We start from the raw sequence: 27,823 nt of genomic DNA, 5'->3' as shown, positions 1-27,823 counted from the left end.
TAAAACCCTCGAGCCACCGCTACCAAGCCTGTGTGCTGCCACTACTGAAGCCCATGCACCTAGACTCTGTGCTCTGAAACAGGAGAAGCCACTGCAACGAGAAGCCTGCACGCGCCAACTAGAGAGAACCCACACAAAGCAACTAATACAGGGCAGCCAAAAATAAATAAAATAAATAAATTTTTAAAAAAAATTAGCGAGCCTTATTTAAGGTGAAAGCAGAGTCAATGATGTTTATTAGCGACACTTGCCAGTGTGAGAAACAAAATGAAATACAATTAAGCGATATTGGAGGAATCTCACTGAGGAAAATAGGAATTCTGTAATACACTTATGAGTCCCCAGTGTATAAAACTGTGCTTGAAGTCATGGCTAGTCATTCCTTTTTCTTGAGGGCTGAACTTGCTTATGGTTCTGGAAGTATTCAATCTTGATTTGCAGGGTTGTCAGAAGTGTTCACGTTGCTGACTTCATTGCTTCTTTGCAAAGATATGTCTTTTCCTCTGCATTCTGTAGTCTGATTTCAACAATCCTTACCTCACTTGTTGACTATTTTCAGCTATTTAGAAACTTTCATATACCAGTGAAAGAAACTGTCTGTTCCATGCTAAAAATTCAGTATCCTTCCTGTGTTAATCTCTTACGACACTTGTGCAGTGCTTGACTAGGATAGACTGGGCCCACCTGGATTTGACCAAACAGTGGAAAGAGGAGAAGTGGACAACTTCTCACTGGGGCCGTGCCACATCCCAGGAAATACCAGAATCATCAAGACAAGCAGCAATGAAAAAAGCCTCATGGTCCAGCGTAACTGTCTTCTACCTCACAGGGAACGGACCCCTGTCAACCACCACTCAATGTGGATTATCCCCAGAAGTTCACTTCCTAAAATGAGACCAGATTCCCACATTGATAGGAGAAATTGCGGGTATGCGCGCTGAATCGCTTCAGTCGTGTCCAGACCCTGTGCAACCCTATGGACGGTATCCTGCCAGGCTCCTCTGTCAGATGGGATTCTCCAGGCAAGAATACTGGAGTGCGTTGCCGTGCCCTACTCCAGGGGATCTTCCTGACCCAGGGATCGAACACCATGTAACTTACATCTTCCGCAATGGCAGGCAGGTTCTTCACCACTAGCGAGCGCCATCTTATCAGTGATGAACAAATCAGAGAGAGAACATATTTGTCCCCAAACCACACGGTACAAAAACGTCAAAACGCACAGTCTCTGCACATAAGATTTAATAGAAGAACAGCGCAAACAGGAGCCAATGGCTCTAAGGGTCCGGGCCTGAAGCAGGAGCCTGCGAGGGGCAGGATTCCGCGGGCTCTCACGACATGTGAGTTAGCCCATGTGATGGGCTAACTTTTATCAGTTCCGTTCAGTCGCTCGGTCGTGTCCGACTCTTCCAAAAAATAACCAAACCAAAAAACTGTCAAGGAATAAAGTAAATGGGGTGTTCCGTGGTAACACCCCACTTTATAGGAGGAGGGACAGGCACCGAATTTTTTTTCCTCACGTTAAAAGTGTAACCAAAGTTTGTAAATAAAAGAAGAAAGGGGAGAAGGAAAAAGGCTCTGGGATCAGTGAGATTTTTCTCTTTGGATAAGTTGCTCGGCAGAAAGAGGCCATCCTGGCCATCTTCTCTGGACCCGGTTGACCAGGTCACCGGACAAAACAATGGACAGTTACTGGAGGACTTTAAAAGTGGTCAGTGACTAACTCTCCACCATAAGCAGTAGAGCACCTCTGTGTAATGCCACAGCGTCCCTCTATTGTCTTTCCCCTTAGTTGGGTCAGGAGGCCACTGCTCCCTTTGTTAGTTAAGAGAATCATAGAGAGATGTATAGAAAAATTGTTGTGTTGCCAAAGTAATTGAAGAAAGGGACACCGAACGACTGGAAAATAATTTGAAATACGACTCAGTCCCGCTTCTGTGGAAGGCAAATTTGCAGGACTTACCAACTTAAGAAGCATATAAACACTCAAGGAAGCGACTGCACTTCCAGGTTTCTACACTGTGGAAATAAATACCTGCACGAATGGTCAGAAGTGTGAGTACAATAATGATGGTTGCAGCATATCTGTCATCATAAAACCATGAAACCAAATAATACATGAACCATGTAGGAAATGCCTTTCTAAAAAATAATGCAGAGGCTAATGATGACGGTGGGTTCACTGATAACATTATTGACAGGACAATTGCTAAGTGCTGGCCTCCTTTTACAGGTGAAAAACCTGGGGCACATAAGGTATAACTTACTTGTCTAAGTCTATGTACTTGGCAGAATAAAGACTTGACCCCACCAGAAACTGGATCCCTTGATCTGTCTCAGGAGGTCCTGCCTTAGGCAAGTATGAGTGAATAGGAATACACTTGCACTTGCAGAGTACAGGGTGGGAAAGGTGAGGTGGCCCAGACTGGCAGCAGTCCGGAGGTGACTAGGACCCCGAATGCAGGAGAGCATATTTTTGTGTGGGCCAAGAACCGCTTGAATGGTCGTCGGCACGGAAAACCTTGAATGGGTTCTAAAACCTCGACCGCCCGTCCCTGGGTGGGCTCGAACCACCAACCTTCCGGTTAACAGCCGAACGCGCTAACCGATTGCGCCACAGAGACAGGACCACACCGGGCCCCTCGACTCTTTGTGCTGGAGACAAGAATTCCCAGGACGTGCCTCCTGCTCCGCGGAGAAACGGTGCCGGTTCCAAAGCCTCGGGAAAACGGAAAGATGAGAACGGTGAATCACATCGGACCTGAGACTGGGTCAAGACCAGGAGAAGACTACACAAAACACCATTATCCCAGGACAGCCACCCAAGCAGACAATTCCGGAAAGCTCTCGAGAATACTTCCCCTCCCTCTGATGCATCTCCCACCTGGTCCACTCATCCTCCCACCACAGGAAAGAAGGCTTCCCCTTTGTGTTCTGGGCACAGAGAGCCAGGCAAGAGCCAAGGGGGCAGCTGCACTTCCCCATGGGTCTTCCCGAGGTAGGTGGTTCTAGCGCTCAGGCTGACCCAAGACCCCACTGTCCATCAAGACGACCCGGAGGAGTCCGGATAGCAGGCGGTCCTGGGGGTGGGGGTGGGGGTGGGGTGGGGTATTCCTACAAGCGCAGAGCATGCCTGGCCTGCACTTCCTGGAGATCCGACTCGAACTCCCCCGGAAGCTTCTCTGCATCCTAAAGAGAATGGATTTCAGGTTTCCATGGAGAGAGTGACAAAGCAAACGTGGGAAAATGTGAACTGTGCGGCTGAGTACAGAATACACGATGTTACTATTCTTGTAACTTGGATGTATGTTTTGGAGGGTTTGGGGTTTGGTTTTGAATGAATCTTTGGAACTCGAGTCCCTGATTCTCTTTGGATGAAAACTCTGTAAGGAAGACTCTGGGTTTCTAACAAGCAGAGAGAAAAGAGTGGAGAGGAGAGCTGGGCAGCCCAGGCTGTTCACTGCATCCGGGGAGTCTCCTCCAGCCTGCCTGATGTCAAGGACCCTGAGGCCGGGACTCAGTGCAGACGCTCTACTGCACTGGACCTTGAAGCAAAAGACAATTCTGATCTGGACAGGAAGACATCGAGGAATGGAGAAGAAAACAGCTTTCCCTGACCGGGAATCGAACCCGGGCCGCGGCGGTGAAAGCGCCGAATCCTAGCCACTAGACCACCAGGGAACCGCGGAGGAAAGTGGACTTGGCTGTCCAGGTGAAAATTGAGAGTGCAAAGATGAAACCAGAGATGCAGAGAACAGGAAAGGAAATGTCCCAGCGCCCCCACGGCTGTATGCAGCTGTGCAAGGCTCGCAGCCCTTCAAATCCCCGTTCCTGGGAGACGCTTCTCGTTCTGAGACCAGGTCACAAACTATCCGGTTGGGTCCCTCCTGGTCCAGCTCTAGCGCTGTGTGCTGCCGAGCCCAGGGCATGCTCTCTTTGTGAACCTCGGTATTCCCTCGAGTCAGGGACTCGACTTGGCTTTCAGCGGGTGATGAGCGGATCCGTCTACCTCCAGATCTCTGACCTGGCTCCGGGGCCTCTCCTGACGACCGCACGGGTACCGGTTCCTTTCCCTCCGCGACCGGCTCAGTTCGTGGAGCCTTAAATTCTTCACTTCCGTGTCTTTGGCTGGAGCCCACGGTGAGACCTTGGTGCGGTCTCTTTTCTTCTACCAGGGAGATAAAACTGCTCCTCAGGTGTTCCGAGGTGGGGGAAAGCAAGTGAGCGTCACGGGAATGAACTCCATGGTTTTCAGAGACAATCTGTGAACACGTGGAAGAGACCCAGGGGCCCGACAGGGAGCCAAGGCTCGGGGTTTCAGGACGTAAGGGTGACTCGAAGTCAGTCTTGTCCTTGCCCGCCCCGGGGATGAACTGGGCCTGGATTCACAGGGACTCGGAGCAGAGAAAGGAAGGCTGCTTGCTAGTGCTGAGTAGACTTCCAGGTGGTCACCAACTCCTCCTACAGCTACGTCCTCTGCTTCACCCCGAGCCTTTGGAACCTTGTGGTTTTGCCAATCAGAAAACAAATCTCGGTAGGAGAGGGCGGGGTGGGAAGAAAATAAGCGGTCTGTTTCCGCCCGGTTTCGAACCGGGGACCTTTCGCGTGTGAGGCGAACGTGATAACCACTACACTACGGAAACAGGACACCCGGTACCGCTTAACACCGTATCCATGAAAACCCGAGGTCCCGCCATCGGTATCTAGACCACCAATTTTTAACACTCAAACGGGAACCTTGAAGCCCCAGGCTCTCTCAGGCACGGAGACGGCGGCTCCCGAGGGCTCTGCTTTAGGGTTCCTCCTCTCCCCTCAAGTGAGGACCCTCGGGCCCCCACAGGCTGCCTTCGGGTTCCCGCACCCAACCCAGAGTCGTCAGACCCTAAGCTCCGCACCCGATCGCAGGGGTCGCCCACCACCGCCCCTCCCCGCCCCTCCCACCCCCCCACCCCACCCCCGCCGACTCCCCGGCTCCGGGAAGCCGCAGGGGGTGGGGGGTGCGCCCGAGGCCCAGGAGACCCCGCAGCCCAGCAGCGTGGACGCCGTCCCTCCGCCCCTGCGGACCCGCGCCTCGGTGACCCTTTTCACGGCGCCGGCGGTCAGCGCTCTGGGCTCTCAGGAATGACCGACGCTTCCAATCCACCCGGGACCCGCCCTCCCGGCTGCTCCTTTGCACCTGACTCCTGTGCTCTTTCTCCGCAAGCCGGCTCGCCGCAGCCCTTCTCCGGTGTCCTCTTAGCAAAAGGGAGTCTCTTTGGTGGTCTCTAAAATCTCACCCCACCGTCCCTGGGTGGGCTCGAACCACCAACCTTTCGGTTAACAGCCGAACGCGCTAACCGATTGCGCCACAGAGACAGCACTACAGGCCTTTTCTGGACTCTGTATGGAGTAGACACGTACTCATTCCCAGGGTAAGTCCCCTGCCCCCAGGGATACGGCGCCACGTCCTTGCCCCCTACCCGCCACAGATGCCAGCGCCCTCAGAGATACCGGGATCCAGGGTTCGGACCCTCCGGGCCTGAATCGAACGAGATCCAAGGACAGCTGAACACCCGGTGGGCTCCCATGATGGCTCTTCCCGTATCCTCGCCTACACTCAATGAATGAGAGTTTGCCCACCCTGGCAAAGGCCTCCGGGGCCGAGGTTGTGCTTAGGTTTCCTGTGTCCACCAGGCGATTTCCACCAGGACAGAGGTCGTGGGGATGGTCGCCCCGTGTCCGCACGCCCAGGACAGGGTCTGGCACTCACCGGGACGCTCTAGGACTTGGATGAATATACATTGTCGTCTTTAGCCCTTCGTCCCATTAAGACCCCTGAGAATGGAAATACGGAAAAGTTTTCGAAGAGCGAAAAGTTCTTTTGAAATGCCTTTATGCCGGTTGTTAGATTTCGCGGCATCCCGTGAGGCGGGCAACGGAAAGGTCTCGGGTGCTCCGGCTGTGCCCAGCTGGGTAGGCTGCGTCCTGTGGGGTCCACGTGGGAGCGGGAAAGGGCGGGAAGTGAATGCCAAGCTGGGAAGGTGGGTTTGGGAGGAAGGCATTGAGACCTGTCAGGATCTTGGGCAGGGATCCCGAGAGAGGAGCATTGTCCCAGTCCGGTAACAGGGTGGGGAAGGAAGGAAAGAGCTGGTGCCCGCAGGAAAGCAGGAGGCAAGACGAGGAGGGGAGGGGAAAGCTGAGAGGGGAAGGCCAGGGAGGGGAGGATCAAAGAATTTGTGCTTCCACCGGTCCCTGCTCCTTCTCTTGCCTTCTCTCTTCTTCTTGCTCTTCTTCCCATCCCTCCAACTGAGAGATGTTGACACAGCCACATCTGAGAAGAAAGACCCAACGAATCTGTGCTCAGGAGCACAAGCTCTGGGTTGTAAAAATGGTTCTGCCCTGTGTGGCCTTGAACAAATAAAGAAAACTTTGGGTATCTCCCTACTTTCTTGTGCAAAATGGGAGCAATAAGAGCATTCTTCTTCACGCTGCTGTTGTCAGATGTGCCTCGGTTTAGAAACTACTGGATCAATAATGCTATAGGCAGCAAAATCATAAATACTATTATCATAATCCTCTGAATCTTTTGACAACCACGATCCTTATTTATTTTACCTGAAAGTCGCCTTCTGCTTCTAGAAATTTCTGTAAACTGATTGCTCTTGCGGTTTGCTCCGCTGTGGCCAGACCACCCCCTTGATCGCCAGTTCTCTGCTTGCTAGACGGGGACCCATGTGCAGGTTGGAGGAAATGAGAAGAGTACGGAGCGGTGGGGGAAATGAGCCTTTGCGCATCCTTTGGAGAGGCACCCCTCTGGGACCGGTGGGGTCCTCCCACTGCCTTCTTTGGTTTCAAGGGAGCTCCAGGAGGGCAGGGATCTGGTGGCGGTCGCTCTTGTGTCCCCTCGCCGAGAACAACTTGAGGGCCTCCTCACTCAGTCTCCCAGAGACCCTCAGAGTGTCCTGCCCAGAGAGCAAGGTATTCGTGCTTCCTGGGATGGTGGGAAATATTCCCGCATCCTCCTCCGAACTGTGGAAATCGGAGGTGGTGGAGGAGCGCTAGCGACAGAAGAAGGAGGTCCAGAAAGACAGGGCGGAATGGGAGGGGAAGGAGCTGCAAACAGGGGATGAGGAGAAAGAGAGCGAGGAAGAAGAGGAGATGAGGAGAAAGAGAGCAAGGAAGAAGGGGAGATGAGAGAGAGGTGGAGCCGTACAAAGGGAGGACCAGGATACAGCGGGAGGACCAGCGAGAGGGAAGCGGCAGTGGAGGAGAGGGAGGAGGAGGAGTTACGTCCCCAGGGTAGTTCCGTTCACTGGCCCCCAGCACAGGCAGCTCCCACCACATCCCCACCAGCTCCTTAGCTCTCAGATCCAACACCCAGGCTTTCGTCCCTCAAAGACCGTCTCTCCACCCATTGCGGTTCTAACCTCATTTGATTTTTCTCCCTGCCCCTTGTGAGAGCCTGCTTCTCTAGGTTTCCTGGCCATTCCGTGATCTGTCAACATACTTTCTGTGCATTTCTTCTGTATCAGCCAGAGACCATTACTGGTCCTTGCACTCATAAACTTTGACCGACCTTCAAGGGCTCCTGGAGGAGCACTTTGTGTTGTTAGTTACCCCTCAGCTTCTTGATTTTCCAAAAGGAAGTTTCATCTTTTCATCCCGGAGCTGTGAACTTCCTCCTCCTAAGAGGAGCCTCCCCTTTGTCTCCTTCCTCCTGTGTCAACCTCTGTTCCAGTCTCTGGGAAACAAATACGTGTCTCCAGGCAACACTGGCCACCTTTCCGACTCCTTTCTTTGGGCTGCAGCTCTCTTCTTCAGATGCTGTTTTTTTTCTGTTCTGTGTATTGGATGAGGGAAGAAATGGCTCTGGGATAGAATGAAGAAGTAAAGATTATTACTTTGAGACATCATGTGGATGTATACTTGTTATACATGTAAATATTTAGTGTGGTGGTATTTTGTGTACATAAATACTGTCTACACTGTAAGACAACTTGGATACATACCTTCTAAATATGTGTACACTCTTCTTTTTTAAATCGTGCCATTTCTGGATATGTTAAGAAATTGGAATGAAACTGACGTGACCAAGCTCTGACAAGAATCTGTGACTGCTTAAGTGTCAGAGCCCTGCCTCGTGGGCTCCACGACACGTGGTTGATTTTGAGCCACCCCAGGTGCTTTCGGCCTGGTTTGTCTGAGGGTTTTGTGTAAATGTTCATCTTTCCTTATACTGTAAACCTGACAAATTTTGGGAGAAAAGCTTACCCCCCAAATCAGAACTGTATGGAGAAGAAAAGGAGAGTTCTCCTGCCTTCATTTGCGCTCCACACACTTTATATATTACACATAAGAGGCGGGGGCGGCGGCTTTGGAGTGTAATGGGTGCTACAAGAAAGCCAAGGGACCCAGGAGATCCCACCTCCTGCCCTGACGATCACCTGCCCTCTCTGGGCTCTGGGGAAAGGGTGAAGGCAAAGGAAAGGAAAATAACACTCTTATTTGCAGAAATTTTACCTCAGCATGGGACACTCTGGCAAACCGAGGCAGAATATGCGGTTGATGAGGGTGACTTAAGGGGCCCTTCCCTGACCAGAAACCCAGAGTGGAACGTTTACTTCATTTTCTGAGGTGCCAGTGAACTGAGAGATGTCAGTCAAAGGAGAGGAGCAGAGGGAAATCAAAGAGGGATGAACACCAAAGCGGGTCATCCGTATTCAGATCTTGTCGGGTCCTTGGAAGAACTTCCCTGAGATTATGGGTGGGGAATATGGAGCCTAAAGAAGCAGGTACCCTTCTCTGGCGATGGAAAGAAGTTGGCTTTCAAAGGGGTTCCATGGTGTAATGGTGAGCACTCTGGACTCTGAATCCAGCGATCCGAGTTCAAATCTCGGTGGGACCTTTCTGTTTAATTACAAGAAGGACACGTTTTACTCCCCTCATAGGACCTGCTTTCCGGCTCCCGCGACCCCCAGCGGCGTAGCTCACACGGACCCTGCGGACAGGTGTGGGGCCGACCGGGACCGGGGGCGTCCTCGCTGGGCCCGGGCGGCTCTGCCCATCCCTGGGCATCGGAGGGCCGGCGCCTCTCCTGCTCCCCGCCCCGCCCCCCTCGGCCAGAGGCGCAGCGACCCAGCCAGTGCCGCTCCCTCGTCGGGTCCCCTGGGTCTCGGGGGTAAGAGGCAGAGGCTGCGCCCACCGAGTCCTGCCCCACGAGGAGGCTTCACACCGCACGCCTTGTAACTGCACGGTTGTCCCGGTGCGTAAATGGCGGCGGGGAGGGGCTGCGATGTCGCTGATCAACCAGGATGGCAGCTTTCGGGTGGAAGGTTCCAGACCTGACTGGAATGAACTGTGTTTTATTCAGGCTCTCTATCATTCCGAATATTAATTGATCTTGTCCCAGTTTATTATGATTTTATTCAGAGTTTCTCGCTCCTAAGTCTCCGCTGGGCACGCAAAGCTGCTGTTCGGCCAAGATTTGAACCTTGACTCCTGGAAATCGCGTCCTCTGGTCCCAAGCTCAGCCCGAAAGAGGAGCGGGAGTCGCGGATTCCGGCGTCTGAGGAGACCCCAGGTCCCTGACCCACGGCCGCCCGGCCAGGCTGCTCCGGGGCCGAAGGCGCGACGAGCCGCTCGGAGTCCGCACCCCCGGCCGGGCCCCCTTCGTCCTGCCGGGACTCTGCTCCACCGAGAAGACGCCCCACTTGTGTCCTCTACTGCTCGGGAGGAAAATATGGATGAGGCCCGTGATGGACTTGAAAAGCCAGTGAAAGTGCTCCCTTCGCGGTGCTGAGGAGCATCTCTCTGATGCTTGTATTTTGGAACTTTCATCGGTTACAAAGGACTCAATGACGCAGCTGTCTTTGGAGGACGGGAAAAGAAAGGTGTGAGGCCGGCGAAAAGATCCGAGGAAGGGCAAGGGCAGGAGAGAAGAGAGGATGAGCCAGAAGGGAGAAAGGGACTGGAAGGGAGAGGAGCGGGCGGGTACCGCGGCGGGGACGGTCGCTGAGTTGGGGCGACCAGAGCGAGCGCCTCACTCTGGAGCAGTTCCCACCCTTTACTGACGCGTCCGGGAACCCGGTTCACCCTCAATCGCAAAGCTGCTGGCCTGGCATTTGTCCTGGCCAAGTTTCCTTCGCGGGTTCCGTGCGGAGCCGGTGAGGTGGGCTGTGCAGAGTCTGCAGGTGAGTGGAAGTCCTGGCGGCTGCTTTGGGGATGACTGGCGGGCAGGGAACCGCACACACTCCACTTTTCCCCTTTGCAGGCCGGTCTGCAGGGCCTGGGGTGGGAAACTGGAAAACCGGAGCGTCAGTATTTATTTAGAGATAAGGAGATAAATAGCCAAACAGTTGGTTACCTGAACCGAAAGTGTTTATTCTTGGAAAAAAAAGAAATGTGGGATGGGATCAGGGTCCACTTTCTCCCATAACAAGTTTTGGGGCATATGTAATTGACTCTCTCTCTCTTTCTCTCTCTCTCTCTCTCTCTCTCTCTCTGTATATATATATATATATAAAACTGTATATAATATATATGTACATATATTACTGCATATAATGTATACCTATCTATTATATGAGTAAAACTCACTGCTTGTGTGTCCAACTTAAATTTTTATGTAATTATATGTGCCAAGCTTTTAAAATTTTGGGTCTAGTATCGTGTGTAGGAATGTTTTCCACTGTAAAAACGTAAAAAAAAAAAAAAAAAAAAGGATGGGGGGGGGCATTCTCAAAGCAAGCAATTGGACCATTAGTCCCCCTTTGATGAGCTGATCACATGAGGTGGTAAACAAACTGGCAGATCCTCTCAGCCCAGGAGGTCACTGCTTTCGTCTCTCTAGGAAGGTTCACAGTCACTGAAAAGTGTCAGTAACAAATAAAATCACACCCAATCTTTATGCAGTGTTGCTCCCAAAATGCAAGAGCTTACACCCAGTGAAGACATGCAAAGCGCCAAGTGCCCAGGCATGGTCTACAAGTTTTAAGTGGGTTTACTCACTTAATCCTTTCAAAAGGCTTGCATCATGTCATCATCCTCATTTCACATATGAGGAACCTGAGACATAGAAAGGTTAAGTAACTTGTCAAGTCAGTCAGTGAGTGGGATTTGAAAGCAGGAATTTGAACTGAAGCCTTCCTGGCTCCACAGGATATCCTACCAAAGAGGAACACAAACCGTAAAGATGCTTGACAAGAAATTTAAGTCCGTATATTTCTTTTGAAAAAACACCCAAGAGGAGTCACGTAACAGGCATTCAGTTCAGTTGCTCAGTCGTGTCCAACAGGCTTCCCTGTCCATCGCCAACTCCCGGAGCTTGCTCAAACTCAAGTCCATCCAGCCAGTGACGCCATCCAACCATCTCGTCCTCTGTCGTCCCCTTCTCCTCCTGCCTTCAATCTTTCCCAGCGACAGGGGCTTTTCCAGCGAGTCAGTTCTTCGCATCAGGTGGCCAAAGTATTGGAGCTTCCACTTCAGCATCAGTCCTTCCGAAGAATATTTGGGGCTGATTTCCTTTACGATTGACTGGTTGGGTCTCCTTGCAGTCCAAGGGACTCTCAAGAGTCTTCTCCAACACCACCGTTCAAAAGCTTCAGTTCTTCGGCACTCTGCTTTCTTGATGGTCCAACTCTCACATCCATACACGACTACTGGAAAAACCATAGCTTTGACTAGACAGACCTTTGTTGGCCACTGCTGAGTGTTCCAAATTTGCCGGAGTAATGAGTGTAGCACTTTCACAGCATCATCTTTTAGGATTTGAAATAGCTCAGCTGGAATTCCATCACCTCCACCAGCTTTGTTCGTAGTGATGCTTCCTAAGGCCCACTTGACTACACACTCCAGGATGTCCGGCTCTAGGTCAGTGATCACACCATCGTGGTTATCTGGGTCATGAAGATCTCTTTTGTATAGTTCTTCTGTGTATTCTTGCCACCTCTTCTTAATATCTTCTGCTCCTGTTAGGCCCATACCGTTTCTGTGCTTAATTGTGTCCATCCGTGCATGAAATGTTCCCTTGGTAGCTCTAATTTTCTTGAAGAGATCTCTAGTCTTTCCCTGAGGAAGGCGTTCTTATCTCTCCTTGCTATTCTTTGGAACTCTGCATTCAGATGGGTATATCTTTCCTTTTCTCCTTTGCCTTTCGCTTCCTTTCTTTTCTCAGCTATTTGTAAGGCCTCCTCAGACAACCATTTTGCCTTTTTGCATTTCTTTTTCTTGGCGATGGTTTTGATCACTGCCTCCTGTACAGTGTTACGAACCTCCGCCCACAGTTCTTCAGGCACTCTGTCTAAATATATGTATGTAAGAAAATAGGCTGCCACCCGTAGTCCCGACCCCCGGAATTAACTACTGTTATTCTAAGTTTTGGCAAAACATATATATGCTTAGTTTATAAAATTAAAATGATGCAGAAAATACAAATATGTAAAACTTTGAGACATGTTAAATTCAAAAATAACTTCTGTTAAGGTAGTTACATATTGACGGAGTCATTTCGGTATATCAACAGAGAGGAAAAAAATACATCGTAGCTCAGTTGGTAAAGAATCTGCCTGCAATGCAGGACACCCGGGTTTGATTCCTGGGTCGGGACGATCCCCTGGAGAAGGAAATGGCAACCCTCTCCAGTATTCTTGCCTGGAGAATCCCATGGACAGAGGAGCCTGGCAGGCTACAGTCCACGGGGTCACAAGAGTTGGACACGACTTAGTGACTAAACCACCACCATACTTTTATAAAATAGAGCTCTTATAGATTCTATTTTTAAGCATTCAACTTAATAGTGCATAAATTTCATGGAAGAAAAATAAAGAAAAATGAAGAAATTGTTGAACTTTCAATTAAATTGTCTACACGAGAGATGCTTTTCTGAAAGGATTCCCTAAGGCTTATAATAATAATTTAATTAAGACATTAAATTTGGGGATGATTCTTCTCATTACTTTTAAAAATCAAACGTCTTAAGGTATAATTTGAAAATAATACAACGCATCCATTTCAAGTTTGATGACTTTTGACAAACGAACGTACCCATGGAACCACTATCCTGTTCAAGGAAAAAGAATATCTCCAGAACTCCAGACTGTCCTCTGTGCCCCTTTGCAGTCAGTCCCCCTGCGGCTCCCTGACTCAGGTCATCAGTGATCTCGGTCCTGTCTCTGTGGATCGATTTTTCAGTTCTCGAAATTCACATAAATGGAACCACAGAGTATGTTCTTTTTCCCTCACTCAGCATGATGCGTTTGAGAGTAATCCAGACTGTTGCCATGTATCAGGTATTTGTACCACTTTAGCGAGGAGTACTATTCCTTTGAGTGAATATGTCACAATCCTATATATCTATGCACCTCATGATGGACATTTGAAATGTTTTCAATTTGGGGACTATTACGAACAAAGCTGCTACAAGCAAGTCCCTTTTGTGGGCTCATGCTTTACAAATTCCATTTACATTTTTAAAATTCTTTAATACGAATTTACTTTGAATGGATGTTACATTCACAAAGACAATTTATTGCAGAGTTACAAGTTCATCTTTGATTGTTTCCTATCAGGACATAATCCATTCAAAGTAATATAAGCCACAGGTGTATTTTTGATTATCCCACTTAATCTACACAAGAACTTTATGAAGTACTTTATGACTATTACTTTCATAGGACACTTGCAAAATTGGCCTAGCAAATGGGAGTCGGCCCAAGGTCAAACCGGAAGGCCAGTGGTGGCAACATGACTGAAAAGGAGGCCCCACCCCGCACCCCCCGGAAGCTGCGTTCCTAACTGCAGACCCACCCCCAATGTCTTCCCAATAACCTCGGTGTGTCTGACAGGCCTGGAAACCAATACCCAAGCCGGTCCTCCTCACGGTATTATTTACTGATCGGCTTCTTTGGGTCAGAAACTCCTCCATCAGGGGTCCAGAGCCTAACGGCGTGCACAACCTTGAGGGTGAGGAAATCTGTTAAACACTCCTAAAACCGGTTTTCTCATCGGTTCAGTTCAGTCGCTCATTCGTGTCCGACTCTTTGCGACCCCATGAATCGCAGCCCGCCAGGCCTCCCTGTCCATCACCATCTCCCGGAGTTCACTCGAACTCACGTCCATCGAGTCGCTGATGCCATCCAGCCATCTCATCCTCTGTCGTCCCCTTCTCCTCCTGCCCCCAATCCCTCCCAGCATCAGAGTCTTTTCCAACGAGTCAACTCTTCGCATGAGGTGGCCAAAGTACTAGCGTTTCAGCTTTAGCATCATCATTCCTTCCAAAGAACACCCAGGGCTGATCTCCTTCAGAATGGACTGGTTGGATCTCCTTGCAGTCCAAGGGACTCTCAAGAGTCTTCTCCAACACCACAGTTCAAAAAGCATCAATTCTTCGGCGCATCAGTAAGCCACTAAAAATTAACCTTGGTCTTGGTGCAGATATTTCATATTTGAGCAAGGAAATCTCCCGCTGTTGGGGAGATAGAGTAGGATGTTCTACTTTCACTTTCAATGATCTAGATCCTCGATCTGCATCCTGTGTGCTTTTTGGTTAGTTTTCTTTGCATCACCCCACTCCCAGCACCTCCTCCGATCTCAGAGGCTTCTTGGGGCTGAGCGGATGGACGCGTGCCGTCCCCGAGGCAGCGACGAGGGGGAGGACAGCCCTTCCCGCCATGGTCCTGCCTTTTCTGTTTGGCCCAGTGGTTTCTATTTGCCAGCAGGACTTTGTGAATCAGAAGTGAGCACAACACATCCTGAGAAAGGGGTTGTCGAATAGCCCACAAAACTGCCGACAACTCGACCTGGGGTTTTCTTCTAATCTGTAGTTCAATGTTTTCACATAGGAAGAAAAGGAAAACTACTTTTGACCGAAAGAAAAGAACAAAACAGAACAAAAAAACGTTAGGTGCGATTTCTGCTGCCATTTAAGAAGGGATGTTAAGGAGGTTTCCTAGTTTGCTAACTACTGTAGGCATGTCAGGTGCACAATCGAGGCTGAAACAGACGTACGGCTTTCTGACTGGGAAGGTAAGAGGAGAAGGCCTAGAGAGAAAAGGTGGGGGTGAAGAGAGAACTGGATCCAGAAATGCGAAGAGGCCGCTTGGGGTGAGAAGGGGTGGGTGGGATGGTATCTAAGCACTGTCTCCAGGAAAGACTAGTGCGTGCAAATAAGCAAGGCAGCTGACCACGCAAGACCTGAAGCCTCCGAAAGCAGGACACGGGTGGGAAAACAGCTAGTAGCAGACCCGCACAAAACCGGCAGACTTCGAGAAGTCCGCCCCGCGGCGCCACCCTGGTTTCGTGGGTCTAGCCCAGAAAAAGGACCTTTCCGGCACTCATACTCTATCTCGAGCAACCACATTCAGCAACACTCCCAAGGTTACAGCTCCAGGCCACTGTTAACCTGCTTTTAGCCACAAAGAATGAAACCAGGGGAAAGCGCGAACGCAGTCCCCCACTACCACAAATTATGCAGTCGAGTTTCCCACATTTGGGGAAATCGCAGGGGTCAGCACATCCGGAGTGCAATGGATAAGCCTCGCCCTGGGAAAACCACCTTCGTGATCATGGTATCTCCCCTGCCAGGTAAGTATGAGTTGCCAGCCTGCCGCCCCACCGCAACCTCAGACGCCCTGCACTGTTCACACACGCTCACTTTCCTCCCCGCATCTCTTGGACCTTCTTGGACCTTCCACACAGCGCACCCACGCACTTTCAAGCAGAAACTCCTCAGTTCTCTCCCACGCCACGGGAGACCGTATCGTGTTTCAGCACCAGCTGACGGCCCAGCAGCCCCTGCGCTCGGATATCTACATACGACACGCCCCGTCCGTGACGTCACGGGAACCCGCGCTTCCCTCCAGCCCACGCCCCGCCCTAGGCCCCGCCTCCCTCCTCCCACGCCGTTCGGCCCGGCCAACCGGCCGGCGGGCGCCCTCTGGGGGAAGCGACGTCCGCCTCCCGCTCCTGTTCTCCCACCCCGCTACGTGTTTGGGACCCGGCGCGCTCGGCTGCCTGCCTAACTTTTGTCCTGCCCAGCCCCGGTCTGGCGGTCGGCTGAAGCCTGTACACCTTTTTTCAAATAACGGCGTTCAATGGGGAGAACGGAACATTTAGCAGTCCGGGGGAAACCGGTTCCTTTCAAATCCAGTTGTCTTTGTGATGTAGTATTGTGTGTATGTCTAGTAAAACGCACTAAGCGTCGCGACTGGCCGTGAACTTCTATTTCTTCAGAATTCAATGTCACTGATTGAGAATTTCACTTATGTTTAGCTCAAACATTTTTTATTAGTATTCCTAAATACCTTAGTTTATTTAGTAATTGATGTCTCAGTATCTTATTTTTTTTGAAACTACCTAGTTAATTAATTTACTTCCATCAGTTAAGTCTCAGCACAACTCTAGGACTTTACCAAATATCTGGAAAGGTCATTTGAAGTAGACATCTCTAAAATATAATTTTTTTTAAGAGCTTACCCAAAGCTCTTATCTCATTTACATTTACTTTAAGCTTTCATCATATCAAGTTATTTTCCTCGCAAAAGATATAATAGGGTCTTACTTATTGAACCTAGGTACAATAAAGTTCAAAATTGGGAAAGGAGTATGTCAAGGCTGTAAAATATTGTCTCCCTGCTTATTTAACTTATATGCAGAGTACATCATGCAAAGTGCCAGGCTTTATGCCTCACAAGATGGAGTCACGATTGCCCAGAGAAACATCAACAACCTCAGATATGCAGATGATACCACTCTGATGGCAGAAAGCAAAGAGGAACTAAAGAGCCTCTTGATGAGGATGAAAGAGGATAGTGACAAAACTGGCTTAAAAACAACTTTTTTTTTAACATTCAAAAAACTAAGATCGTGGCATCTGGTCCCATCACTTCATGGCAAATAGATGGGGAAAAAGTGGAAACCATGGCAGATTTTATTTTCTTGTGCTCCAAAATCACTGCGGACGGTGACTGAGAGCCAGAAGAACCGACGGTTTCGATTTGTGGGTGCTGGGTAAGACTCTTGAGAGTCCTCTGGACAGCAAGGAAATCCAACCAGTCAATCCTAAAGGAAATCAACTCTGAGATTAACAAAACTATGCAGATGACAACACCCTCATGGCAGAAAGCGACGAAGAACTGAAGAGCCGCTTGATGACAGTGAAAGAGGAGGGTGAAAAAGTTGGCTTAAAACTCAACATTCAGAAAACTAAGATCGTGGCATCTGGTCCCATCACTTCATGGCAAATAGAGGGGAAACAGTGACAGACTTTATTTTGGGGGGAGGGGGGCTCCAAAACCACTGCAGATGGTGACTGCAGCCATGACATTAAAAGACGCTTGCTCCTTGGAAGAAAAGCTATGAGCAACCTAGACCGCGTGTTAGAAAGCGGAGACATTACTTGCCAACAAAGGTCCGTCTAGTCAAAAGCTATGGTTTTTCCAGTAGTCGTGTATGGATGTGAGAGCTGGACCATCAGGAAAGCTGAGCGCCAAAGAAACGATGCTTTTGAACTGTGGTGTTGGAGGAGACTCTTGAGAGTCCCTTGGACTGCAAGGAGATCCAACCAGTCCATCCTAAAGGAGATCAGTCCTGGGTGTTCACTGGAAGGACTGGTGCTGAAGCTGAAGCTCCAATACTTTGGCCACCTGATGCGAAGAACTGACTCGCTGGAAGAGCCCCTGACGCTGGGAAAGATTGAAGGCAGGAGGAGAAGGGGACGGCAGAGGACAAAATGGTTGGATGGCATCACCGACTCAATGGACATGAGTTTGAGTAAACTCCCGGAGTTGGCGATGGACAGGGAGGCCTGGTGTGCTACAGTCCATGGGGCTGCAAAGAGTCGGACACGACTGAGTGACTGAACTAACAAAAATATACACACTCAAGTAGAACGAACTTTAATGCTGACATTAACAAAAATATAGGCTCAATTATAATGGCTTCTTTGCAGGGGCAACCTCCTCTCCCCTGTCAGGTCAACAGTTTAAGGAAGCCCTCCCAAAGTTAACCTGGTTCCTTCCCTATCTAGGCCCTTTAACGGCTATTGTTGTTCTCCTTTTTAGCCCTTGTTTAACACTGTTGTGGAATCCGGAGTCGCAAAACACACCTCAGGGGACACTCAAGACAGTGGAGTACAGTTTATTACTCCAGGGGGCCCAAGGGCAATCAGTTCCCAGCAAGGACCCTGATGTTTCTGAGAGGCCCAGTTTTAAACCCCCCACTGCATGACTGGTTACCTGGTAGCCACCTCTTTGTTGTGTATGATTGAGTTTTACAACAAGTAGGTGTTAGGAGAACAAACAATTAAGGTTAAAGGCGGGGAACAATGGTTATACCTCAAGGGGGTGGGGGGTGTCTCCATGGTTAATCTAACAGGGGCTGCCTGACCTCGACTACAATCTCTGTCTGTCATCTGTAGGGAGGGAAGTCTTCAGGAGACCTGGTTTTCACTAGCAACGGTTTCCTCACAGGCACAGTTCACATCCAGTCTTTAAGATGGATAACAGGCTTCAAGATGAAGTAAGTCTCTCCTGCTTTCCTCACACTGGTCCAAACATTCCTCCCTTTTGATGCTCATCTTATCTTTAATGAGGGCCATCAGTCATGGGTAAGTATCGCACACGGGGACTATGTAACTAACTGCGGCAGTGAAGAAGGAATTCATAGGGCCTGGACTCCATCTTAGGCCTGTTCATGCTGATCATGCTCGGCCACCTTTCCAGTGGACTCTGAACTCTGTGTTTAGTGCCTATGAACACAACAACAGAAGGATAAGACCCCCTCCAGACAGGGGAACCTTGAAGAGCGTATCTAGGTTACTCATCGCCTAAGAGGAAACATACACTAGTCACCCCTTCCTCCAGACAGGCCATAAATTTTTCTGTATCTATCGGAGTGTAACCTCGGGTTTATTGATTATTGGCTAATTGTTTGACTGTTTGAGCACATGAGCACATAGCACGTGAACGATGGGGTTATTGGGATTGTATTTTCCTTGGTTTATGTAAGTCTCAAGGAATTTGGAGTGGTGGGTACAGACACGAACACATGGGGTATAATAAAAGATTTTCACAAATGCTGGTCAGGGTCCTTGGCTGAGAGGAGACTCTGCCTTGGGCCCGCCGGTGCAATAAACTGCACTCCACTATCCGCATTGTCCTTCTGAGTGAGTTTGTTTCCCGGAACCCGTGGCTACATCATTTGATGCATTGGCCAAGAATCTCCTCACTTTGAGGAGACAGGTCTCATTTGAGGCCACCCCGAGGCTTTGTGGCTTGAATCTCCTAGAGCGGGGCAGGTGCCTTGCCCCTCTGGAAGAATTCAGCCTTTCAACGCCCAGTGTCTTCACTTTGGCAGGTAGTGAACGGCAGCAAGGGAACTGAGCGCTCAGGTGAGGAGGAACCCACCCGGCAGGGTGAAAGAGGGGGCCTCATCACCCCCCTGGGAGGCACTAGAAGGGGCACGGACCCACAGGGCCCTCCAATAGGCAGGCAGCAGCGATTGCTTGGTATACAGGTCTCCGAGCGTGCTACGGTTTAGGAAGGAAATTTGTGAAGGTCATTTAGGAGGTGTGTCCATGCTGTCTCAGGGAAAATTATTACCAGTGATCGCCAGGGGATTTTTAGGATAGGAAACTGGTCCTTGTATGCTCATATTCTGCCCTCCCCCAGGAGGTGTCACGTCTGCTGTGAAATTCTTGACCTCAGAATTGTTAGACTAGAAGGAAGGGGATACATAATGAATTGGCTTTGCCGGAGATGGCCTGGGACATGGGATCTTTAACCCATCTGTGCTTTTATCCGCACCTGATCATGCCCACCAAGGCAGAACCGACTTGAAGGGAGAAACAGTCTTGGACCATGTGGTGGTCTGGTTCGGCTGTGCTGACCGGCAGGTGAAGGCCTGCCGATCCCCCTTCTCCCTCTGAGATCTGTCAGGTAAGGCTCTTCTCACCCCAATTAAGAAGGAGGCAGAATGGCAATTTAAGTGTCATTGATTGGAAATATCAGAAGTACATAGGGTACTGAGAACTTCGTAGACAGAACGAAAAGGAAAAGTAGAAGAAGGTCCGAGAAGGTAAGCAAGATGGGAGGAAGTTAATCTAAGGCAACTGTATTAGAGTGCATGATTAAAAATTCTAAGAAGAGATTAGGAGGAGACTATGGGGTGAAGATGAAGCCTAACCGCCTCCACATACTCTGTGAGGTCGAATGGCCCCTTATGGGAGTAGGGAGGCCACCAGAGAACACCATGAACTTAAAAATAGTGGAAGCAGTCTGTACAGTAGTCACAGGAGAGCCAGGACACCTGGATCAACATCCATATATTGACTCATGGCTGGGGTTAGCTCAAGACCCTCCTACTTGGACAAGGTTCTGTATCCAGAAGGGAAAGGGAAAAATATTAATGGCACAAAAAATGACTGATGATAAAAAAGGAAATTCTACAGAATTTGGACGGGGACGACCTGACCCCCTCCCCCATACTGGATGATGATGCTCATGCCTCCCAGTGCTCCACCAGGACCGGAGGCTGCCTTAATGCCCAATCCAGGGCCAGGTGAAGTCCTGCAGCAGCCACTGCTCCTCCTCCAGCTGTCCCCGGGGTCGTAGAGCCGCCACCTCGTCAGGCTCCGATCCCGGTGACAGAAGCCTCTGGCCAGCACTTCCAGGATCCGGCTCCAGCCAACCGCCCAAGCTATATCCACCTCTCCCCGTGAGTACTGACAAGAAGGGGAGGGAGACGTTGGAATTAAGCAGAGACTGCGCTCTGCCAGAGAGCTGGAGGGAACGAAAGAGAACAGACAAGAGATTTGCAATGCTAGCTGCTGCTCTGGGAAAGTCTATCTCGGGCTCTCCTGAAAACCTCCTCTGCCCCAGGGACAGGACAGTCCTCCAACCGGTCCCAACGGAGGCCCTGGGGCCCCTTTACAGCCAAACCACTGTGCCTGGTGCGTAGCTTTTGGCCACTGGAAGAATGAATGCCCTAAGGCAAGGAAGGAAGAGGAAGCTCCAGCAGTTGTGGGGCTTGCCGACTTGGAAAGTAAATAGGGCTGCTGGGGCTCAGAGATATCAGGTCCCCGAGAGCCCATGGTAACCTTAAAACTGGGGGACCAAAACACTGACTTCATGGTGGATACAGGAGCAGAACTGTCGGTAGTAACAAAACCTGTGGCACCACTGTCCAAAAAGACTACTGCTGTAACTGGGGTATTGGGAGAAGACATGACTAAATCGTTTTGCCAGCCCAGAAAATGTCAGATGGTGGGGGAGCACCGAGTGATTCATGAATTCCTCTGCATTTCTGAGGGCCCAGTACCCCTGTTGGGAAGAGACTTGCTCTCCAAACTAGGAGCACAAGTGACTTTCTCCCCTAAGGAGAGGCCCACCTTCCGGATGGACACTATGACTTATTTGCTGTCTCTCTCAGTACCACCCCAAGATGAGTGGATGTTGTATAAGCCTCCGAAGGAAGAACCGGGTGGGCCGGAAGAGCATGAGAGAGAGCTAACTCAATTATTCCCTGAGGTCTGGGTAAGACAAACCCTCCTCCCCCCCAGGCTGGCTAAACATCAAGCCCCAGTGATAATAGAACTCCATCCAGGCACCATCCTGGTTTGATAGCACCAGTACCCACTACCAATAGGGGCCTGTGCTGGCATACTGCCCCACATCAATAGATTGAAACAAGCGGGCATTCTAGTAGAGTGCCAGTCGGCTTGGAACATGCCGATCCTGCCAGTCAAAAAGGAAGGAAGACAGGACTATAGGCCTATACAGGATCTCAGGCTAGTCAACCAGGCTACTGTGACTTTACACCCCACTGTTCCAAACCCCTATACCTTACTTAGCCTCCTCCTGCCGAGGACTAAATTTTATACTCGCTTAGACCTCAAGGATGCCTTCTTCTGCGTATGCCTTGCCCCAGTGTCACAGCCCATCTTTGCCTTTGAATGGGAAGATCCAGTCGGGGGCACCAAGCAACAGCTCATCTGGACTCCCCCACAAGGGTTTAAGAACTCCCCAGCCATCTTTGGAGAAGCCTTGACTTCTGACCTGAACTCATTCCATCCGAAAGAGTATGGATGTTGGCTCCTACAATATGGGGATGACCTGCTGCTGGCTGCCGAGACCAAGGAAAAATGCTGGAAAGGGATAAAAGCACTGCTCCAGCTGCTGATGGAAGCAGGTTACTGGGTGTCGAAGAAGAAGGCACAGATCTGCAAGGAGGAGGTCAGGTATCTGGGGTTTGTTTTAAAGAAGGACACAGGGTTCCAGACCCTAGTTGGGTCCTATATACTGATGGCACTAGCCTGATAAAACAAGGAAAACGGCTGTCAGGTTAGCCAAAGCGGAAGGGGCCACCAAGACTGAAAAGGGTTGGTGGGAATTGCCAAGTGGCAAATTATTGGTACCGGAGGAGCTGGCACACAATCTGGTAAGCCAAACACACCAAGCGACCACCTAGGCCATGCTGCCTGCCCACAGGTTAATGCTGTCTCTCGGTGTTCAGACAAAAACCTCTGGGTATTTAGCTGAAAGGCACGCTGCCCTTTGAACACCTGGGAGTGGACTTCACTGAAATGAAACCTCACTGACACTACCATTACCTGCTGATCATGGTATGTACATTCTCAGGATGGTTAGAAGCTTTCCCTACCTGGACTGAAAGAGCATCAGAAGTAGCCCGGTGTCTGCTTAGGGAAATAGTTCCCAGATTTGGACTTCCTACCAGCATTGGTTCGGACAATGACCCGGCTTTTGTAGCTGATTTAGTACAACAACTAAGCAAAACTTTAAACATCAAATGGAAACTGCACACTGCATATAGGCCCAGAGTTCTGAGATGGTGGAGTGAACCAACCGGACATTAAAGAGACTCTCCAAATGGATCATAGAGACTGACTGCTCCTGGGTGGACTTGTTTCCGACGGCTCTGCTCAGACTCAGGATGACCCCACAGTCCCAAGGCTATTCTCCATACGAAATTGTGTATGGGAGGCCCCCTCCCATAATAAAACAGGTGTCAACAAATTTGCCTCAGGTAAGGGGGATAGGATTTCACAGCAGATGGAACTGGGTAAGGTAATAAGTCGGGTAACTAAGTTTGTACAAGAAAGGGTGCCGTTCCCCCTTGGGGAACAGATTCATGAGTTTATGCCTGGTGACCAAGTATGGGTCAAAGATTGGAAACATGATTTGCTAGTCCCTTGGTGAAAGGGCCTTTATGTTATTCTAACTACCCCTGCTGCAGTTAAAGTTGCAGGTATTGCCCTTGGATCCATCATACGAGGGTGAAGAGAACATACCACGCAGACCCAAAAAACGCTGAGTGGACTGCACGGAGGGACCCCGCTGACCCTCGAGAGACTAAGACCATCCTTAAGAAGAAGGAAAAGAAGATCCTGGACGAGCCCCTTCAGGATGAAGCTGCATAATCAACTCCTGCTGCTTGGCCTCATCAACATGATTTTGAATTTAACTTCCGTTTCAACTCACGACAATGTTTTTTTTTATCTCATGGGCACGTTCCTACGCAGACCTCCGCAACACTTCCAACCGCTGGGTATGTAGGGCTATGCCTCTGTCAGTGATTGAGGGGCTTCCTTGGTGGGTGTCACCACTCTGCCAAGGAGATTTTAAACCACTCTGCTCTTCTCTGGAATGACAAAAAGAGACTTTCCTCTCTCTTGCCAATCATAACCTCTCCTTGCTCTCTTGGTGTAAGACCTACAGTCAATAGACTTGGGTCATGGGGTTACATTTGATATAAATACCAGTGTAACAAAAGCCTAACCTACTTGTTGTAAATCTACCCCGGTAGCCCCGGTAAATCTATCTTATTTACACGCTAGGTGGACAAGATCCGTGTTTTGATGGTATGAGTATACTGCTGCCTTATTCGTACCCTCTATAGGGACAACAGATATCATGATTAAAGTAGAGGCCTTGACTAATTTCACAAAACAGGCCCTCCTAGAGAGAACAAAAGCCATCCAAGCCTTAAATGAAGAGCAAATCCAAATGAGAAAAGCGGTAATTCACAATAGAATGGCTTTGGACGTACAGCTGCTCAAGGAGGGACTTGTGCTCTAATTAAGGTTGAATGTTGTGTATACATTCCTGACTTATCTGGCAATGTATCGACTGCTTTAGATGACATGAAAAACCAGGTAAAAGCAATGTCAAATGAAAACATTCCTTTCTGGACTTTGGTCCTACCTTGTTGGGTGAAGGCTGATTGGTGGAAAACTATATTTACCACTGTTATAGTTGTCTTGATAGTTCTGCTTTGTGGTCCCTGAATTTTACAATGTATTATGAACTCTGTAACCCGAAGGTTGATGTCATTCTCTCAAATTGGCGGTCGGAGAGCCAGGGTGCAATATATCCCTAGGAATGATGTTCATAATATGAGTTAAGAGCATCAAGAGAGGGGAATGAAGAAGGAATTCATAGGGCCTGGACTCCATCTTAGGCCTGTTCATGCTGATCATGCTCGGCCACCTTTCCAGTGGACTCTGAACTCTGTGTTTAGTGCCTATGAACACAACAACAGAAGGATAAGACCCCCTCCAGACAGGGGAACCTTGAAGAGCGTATCTAGGTTACTCATCGCCTAAGAGGAAACATACACTAGTCACCCCTTCCTCCAGACAGGCCATAAGTTTTTCTGTATCTATCGGAGTGTAACCTCGGGTTTATTGATTATTGGCTAATTGTTTGACTGTTTGAGCACATGAGCACATAGCACGTGAATGATGGGGTTATTGGGATTGTATTTTCCTTGGTTTATGTAAGTCTCAAGGAATTTGGAGTGGTGGGTACAGACACGAACACATGGGGTATAATAAAAGATTTTCACAAATGCTGGTCAGGGTCCTTGGCTGAGAGGAGACTCTGCCTTGGGCCCGCCGGTGCAATAAACTGCACTCCACTATCCGCATTGTCCTTCTGAGTGAGTTTGTTTCCCGGAACGCGTGGTTACAACAATAGTAGGAAGTCAAGAAACACCTGGAGTAACAGGCAAATTTGGCCTTGGAGTATGGAATGAAGCAGGGCAAAGGCTAATAGAGTTTTGCCAAGAGAATGCACTGGTAATAGCAAACACCCTCTTCCAACAACACAAGAGAAGACTCTACACATGGACATCACCAGATGGTCAACACCGAAATCAGATTGATTATATTCTTTGCAGCCAAGGATGGAGAAGTTCTATACAGTCAGCAAAAACAAGACTGGGAGCTGACTGTGGCTCAGATCATGAACTCCTTATTGCCAAATTCAGACTTAAATTGAAGAAAGTTGGGAAAAACACTAGACCATTCAGGTATGACCTAAATCAAATCCCTTATGATTATATAGTGGAAGAGGCACAAGCTGGATTCAAGATTGCCGGGAGAAATATCAATAACCTCAGATGTGCAGATGACACCACCCTTATGGCAGAATGTGAAGAGGAACTAAAAAGCCTCTTGAAAGTGAAAGAGGAGAGTGGAAAAAGTTGGCTTAAAGCTCAACATTCAGAAAATGAAGATCATGGCATCTGGTCCCATCACTTCATGGGAAATAGATGGGGAAACAGTGGAAACAGTGTCAGACTTTATTTTTGGGGGGGCTCCAAAATCATGGCAGATGGTGATTGCAGCCATGAAACTAAAAGACGTTTACTCCTTGGGAGAAAAGTTATGACCAACCTAGATAGCATATTCAAAAGCAGAGACATTACTTTGCCAACAAAGTTCCGTCTAGTCAAGGCTATGGTTTTTCCAGTGGTCATGTATGGATGTGAGAGTTGGACTGTGAAGAAAGCTGAGCGCCGAAGAATTGATGCTTTTGAACTGTGGTGCTGGAGAAGACACTTGCGAGTCCCTTGGACTGCAAGGAGATCCAACCAGTCCATCCTAAAGGAGACCAGTCCTGGGTGTTCATTGGAAGGACTGATGCTGAGGCTGAAACTCCAATACTTTGGCCACCTCATGCGAAGAGTTGACTCATTGGAAAAGACCCTGATGCTGGGAGGGATTGGAGGCAGGAGGAGAAGGGGACGACAGAGGATGAGATGGCTGGATGGCATCAGCGACTCGATGGACGTGAGTTTGAGTGAACTCCGGGAGATGGTGATGGACAGGGAGGCCTGGCGTGCTGCGATTCATGGGGTCGCAAAGAGTCGGACACAACTGAGCGACTGAAATGAACTGAACTGAATATTTGTTCACATTGCTCAGAGGACAAGTATCCCACATATTTTAATTCTTTTGGATCCATGGGGTGGTCACCAAACCCACCAAACCGAACTTCTTATTCCCTTTGTTCCGAACAGATGGGGCAGGGACGATAGGTTGAACGTTTTCTGGGGTCATCCAAAAATATTCATCCCATTTGTGGTAAAATTGTTCAAATTACCTAATGGATTGGCCCTTCTTACTGGCCATTGAGTTCTCATTCTTTTTATTCTTTTAACTAAAGGGTATAGTCTTTGGTTACTTTTGTAAGGCTTGCATTTACCTCAAATGTTACCCTATGGCCTTGATCAATTTGGTTAAAGTCCAGGTTACACCAAGTAAGAAGCAACAGGTTGTGAGTTACCAAGGAAGCAAACGCCTCTTGTTGCTGTCTCAGAAATGAGCAAAGGGAGCTAAAGTCCCTTCCGCATAGGGGAGACACCCACCAAGGAAGTCCGTCTATTATTGACAAAGGCATGGCTCCACAAACCTAACAGTTAGAAGGATTATGGAAGTTTGTATACGAGTGGGTCCAGGACAGGAACACATTATCCTGAGTTTGCAGTCCCGGTAGGGTAGTCGTGCCAATCAGGAACAGCAGAATTATTCACAGCAGCTCCATCCTGACTCTGTGGTCGCTGATGGAAAACGAAACGGGTCTTCAATGGTTCCTTCAGGTCAGGAAGGAAGGTCCCTTTTCCTCTGCTGCTGTCTTGAGCCGGGAGTGGTGAATCTAGGGAGTAATCCCCGCAACTTGAACTGCAGTGGGAGTGGTTAGCACAATAGCGTATGGCCCTTTCCAGGTGGGGGATAATGTCTGCCGATTCCCATCCTTTACCCATACTAAGTCTCCTGGTGAGTATGGGTGTACAGTAGTACCTAAAGAAAAGGGAATTCTTTCTTTTTGAACAAAAGGGGTAATGTCATGGATTACCTTCCTCAGCTGTTCCAGTTGCCCCAATATCAGGAAGCATTTAACAGGAGGTTTCCAGTGTGCTGTTTTGGATCTGTCAGGAATTCTCTGTTCCTTATTAGTTCCTGAATATTCAGGAATTAAGAAGAGAGGCAAGCCTCTCCTGGGGGTGCTGAGGAATCCAGGCATTTCCTTCATTAGTTTTTCTATACGGTGATAAGTACCCTCTTCCTTTTTATGAACCATATGGTAAAAGTGATTATTTACAACCCTCTTTCTTTCATATGGATGACCTCATCTTTCCTTGATAACTTGTAAGTTTTGATTTTATCTCTGCTGAAAATAGCTATTCTGTAAGACAGTATAAATACCTACACAATGTTGAATAAAACACCTTTGCTCTATCAGAGCTTTGGTCCCCGTGTCTCTCTCTCTCTCCCTCTCTCCCTCTCTCTCTTTTTCAGGCTGATCCCCTGGAGCACAGAGGCTCTCTGAGTTCACTTTCCTGCCCAGGCTTCTAAGACCCTCTCGAGAAGGTGCTCTGCGCCTTCACCCCATCAAGAGGGTGCCTGAGGCCTCCGTGAACAGAGCAAGTCCCGTGCCAGTGACTTTATTGGCTTTCTGCATAAACCAAGGAATATCAGTCTCTTTCTCTCACCTTTACTTTCTTATTGGTTGACTCCGGACCACCAGGTTCCAGTCCATTAAAGGAC

At 49.2% G+C, this 27,823-nt stretch overlaps 2 long non-coding RNA genes and 6 other non-coding genes across 11 annotated transcripts; 2 read left to right on the top strand and 6 right to left on the bottom strand.

The window, feature by feature from the left end:
- Positions 1 to 206: 206 nt before the first annotated feature.
- LOC147376281 (uncharacterized) lies at positions 207 to 15,803 on the bottom strand. The gene is made up of 2 exons (XR_015160913.1): positions 10,987 to 15,803; positions 207 to 10,277 (listed from the first exon to the last, which is right to left on the bottom strand). It is a non-coding gene; the product is annotated as an uncharacterized LOC147376281 (long non-coding RNA).
- LOC147376280 (uncharacterized) lies at positions 1,232 to 24,914 on the top strand. 4 transcript variants are annotated; one of them, XR_015160915.1, is made up of 3 exons: positions 1,232 to 10,169; positions 18,392 to 18,492; positions 23,227 to 24,914. It is a non-coding gene; the product is annotated as an uncharacterized LOC147376280 (long non-coding RNA). The 4 variants fall into 4 exon arrangements; XR_015160917.1 differs by having other exon boundaries at positions 18,392 to 18,580; XR_015160916.1 differs by having other exon boundaries at positions 18,444 to 24,914.
- On the bottom strand, positions 2,551 to 2,624 carry TRNAN-GUU (transfer RNA asparagine (anticodon GUU)). Its single transcript has one exon. It is a non-coding gene; the product is annotated as a tRNA-Asn (tRNA).
- Positions 3,610 to 3,681, bottom strand: TRNAE-UUC (transfer RNA glutamic acid (anticodon UUC)). Its single transcript has one exon. It is a non-coding gene; the product is annotated as a tRNA-Glu (tRNA).
- Positions 4,571 to 4,643, bottom strand: TRNAV-CAC (transfer RNA valine (anticodon CAC)). Its single transcript has one exon. It is a non-coding gene; the product is annotated as a tRNA-Val (tRNA).
- Positions 5,282 to 5,355, bottom strand: TRNAN-GUU (transfer RNA asparagine (anticodon GUU)). Its single transcript has one exon. It is a non-coding gene; the product is annotated as a tRNA-Asn (tRNA).
- TRNAQ-CUG (transfer RNA glutamine (anticodon CUG)) lies at positions 8,813 to 8,884 on the top strand. Its single transcript has one exon. It is a non-coding gene; the product is annotated as a tRNA-Gln (tRNA).
- LOC147376282 (U1 spliceosomal RNA) lies at positions 15,403 to 15,566 on the bottom strand. Its single transcript, XR_015161765.1, has one exon. It is a non-coding gene; the product is annotated as a U1 spliceosomal RNA (small nuclear RNA).
- Positions 24,915 to 27,823: the final 2,909 nt, after the last annotated feature.

The sequence above is a fragment of the Bos grunniens genome, chromosome 3 (assembly GCF_055505025.1).
Source record: "Bos grunniens cultivar Pamir isolate PY7600 chromosome 3, Bosgru_T2T1.0, whole genome shotgun sequence".
In the NCBI taxonomy this organism is placed as follows: domain Eukaryota; kingdom Metazoa; phylum Chordata; class Mammalia; order Artiodactyla; family Bovidae; genus Bos; species Bos grunniens.
This window is presented reverse-complemented; position numbering and strand designations above follow the sequence as displayed.